At 62.4% G+C, this 2,500-nt stretch overlaps 1 non-coding gene across 1 annotated transcript; it reads left to right on the top strand.

Annotated features, from left to right (window-relative positions):
* Nucleotides 1–810: 810 nt before the first annotated feature.
* Nucleotides 811–965, top strand: LOC124187462. The gene has a single exon (XR_006871985.1). It is a non-coding gene; the product is annotated as a 5.8S ribosomal RNA (ribosomal RNA).
* The last annotated feature ends 1,535 nt before the right edge of the window (nt 966–2,500 follow it).

Below are 2,500 nucleotides of genomic sequence, written 5' to 3'. Positions count from 1 at the left end.
GCGCGGGGCTGTCTCGCCGCGAGAGCGGCGTGTCACGCCCACGTGTCGCGAACAAAATTACACAAAACTTTTGAACGACGTAACGGTCGGGCCCGGTTGCCGCGGCGCGCAACACAATCGTCGTGACAACGAACGCGGTGCTGACGCCGGATCCGATGGGTCCGGCGTTCGCCGCGGTCGCGACGAGCGCAGTCGCCGGCTAAAACCGCCCGACGACCGACTCGCGCCGAGGCGTCGACCCGTCGCTCCGCGTCCAGCGCGGAGCAGCGGCGGGTCGTTCGCGCCTCCGGCCGACTCGGTGCCGAGAGGGGACCGCTCCGCGGTCCGCCTCGACTCGTTCGACCCGGTCAGGTCGTACGAGAGAGACGTGCGAAGCTGGTCTCAGCGCTTCTTCGCGGGCAGCCTGTCTGCGCCCGGGTGTCCTCGGTGCAACGCCGTTACACCCCGGACGCAGGCCGCGAACGCGGTAGGCTACGAAGAGAATTTTCGCCCGTACGAGGAAGCTCGCGTCAGCGTCGAGGGCAGCGATGCCCGGGACTCGCTGACGCGGCCCACTGCCGTCCGCCGTCAATCGTTTGCATTGCGAGCCGATCGGGTCCGGCGCCGGTTCATCCCGGCGGAGACGACCCGTGAACTCGAGGCGACGTCGGCTCTTGAACTATCGCACGAACGAAATTTGACGCGCGGCGCGCGTTCCTTCCCGCGCGCAACCGCGCAAGGGCTGACGCACGCGGCGCCGCGCTCACGACCACAGAAAGCCGGTAACAACCGTAATTTTAGCATTTTTAATGCAAAATTCACATATATGATTACCCTGAACGGTGGATCACTTGGCTCGTGGGTCGATGAAGAACGCAGCTAATTGCGCGTCAACTTGTGAACTGCAGGACACATGAACATCGACATTTCGAACGCACATTGCGGTCCACGGATACAATTCCCGGACCACGCCTGGCTGAGGGTCGTTTAACAACGACAGACTGCTCCGTCGGCAACGGTGCTGCGAAAACCCCCCCCCCGGGGGGATTAGCGCTCCGTGCCTTCGCGAGCGAATGACTGGGCGTTCGCAGCCCGTGTCGCGCGCCGGTCGCGCGGCAACGGGTCGCGTCGCCTCAAACGAACACGTATGTCACGGTCACGACGCGTCGCCGCAGATCGCGGGGTCGAGCTGTCGCTGCCGTTCGTCACGTTCCGGTGCTAGCGATAGTCGAGAGAACGAACGAATTCGGCACGGCGACACACAGACCGCGCGCGGTCGGTTTGCCGCTCATGTGAACAAGTTCCGTTTCACGTTTCGCCGCGGGGGGCTCTCGAGTCTCCCGTACGGCAAGCGTGTTTACGGTCGTTTCCGTGGCCCGAACGTATGAAGGAGATACGTTGTGTCCTCGTCCGTGTCGACGGTGCTGTTCTTGAACGAACGGCCGTCGCCGACGACGGACTCGCAATCTTACGACGACCTCAGAGCAGGCGAGACTACCCGCTGAATTTAAGCATATTACTAAGCGGAGGAAAAGAAACTAACTAGGATTTCCTTAGTAGCGGCGAGCGAACAGGAAACAGCCCAGCACTGAATCCCGCGGTTCTGCCGCCGGGAAATGTAGTGTTTGGGAGGATCCACTTATCCCGGGGCGTCGGCCCGCGTCCAAGTCCATCTTGAATGGGGCCACTTACCCGCAGAGGGTGCCAGGCCCGTAGTGACCGGGACGCGCCACGGGAGGATCTCTCCTCAGAGTCGGGTTGCTTGAGAGTGCAGCTCTAAGTGGGTGGTAAACTCCATCTAAGGCTAAATATGACCACGAGACCGATAGCGAACAAGTACCGTGAGGGAAAGTTGAAAAGAACTTTGAAGAGAGAGTTCAAGAGTACGTGAAACCGTTCAGGGGTAAACCTGAGAAACCCGAAAGATCGAACGGGGAGATTCATCGTCAGCGACGCAGGCTTCGCCGCGGCTCGTGATGTCGGGACCTCGCGTCCACGGCACTCGGTCGCGGTGCAATGTCCGGCGGCGCCGGCGTGCACTTCTCCCCTAGTAGGACGTCGCGACCCGTTGGGTGTCGGTCTAAGGCCCGGTCGGCTGCCTGTCTCGGCGTTCTCGTCGGGGCAGACCCCCGGTTGCCCGTCCGGCTGCCCGGCGGTACCCGCACGGTATAGAGCCGCATTGAACTGCGTCGGGCCCGCCGCAAGCGCGGTCAGCGATTCCCGGTGGTCGGACCTAGCGCCGTCCCCGGGCCTGGCCAGCTGTTGGCTGGCGGTGTCCTCTGGCTGGCTCGTTCGAATTATCAAATACCGGTCGGCGACGCTATTGCTTTGGGTACTTTCAGGACCCGTCTTGAAACACGGACCAAGGAGTCTAACATGTGCGCGAGTCATTGGGACGAGCAAACCTAAAGGCGAAATGAAAGTAAAGGTCAGCCCAGCGCTGACCGAGGGAGGATGGGCCGCGTCACGATGCGGCCCCGCACTCCCGGGGCGTCTCGTTCTCACTGCGAGAAGAGGCGCA

Source organism: Neodiprion fabricii, unplaced genomic scaffold, assembly GCF_021155785.1.
Source record: "Neodiprion fabricii isolate iyNeoFabr1 unplaced genomic scaffold, iyNeoFabr1.1 ptg000068l, whole genome shotgun sequence".
Taxonomy (NCBI): Eukaryota; Metazoa; Arthropoda; class Insecta; order Hymenoptera; family Diprionidae; genus Neodiprion; species Neodiprion fabricii.
This window is presented reverse-complemented; position numbering and strand designations above follow the sequence as displayed.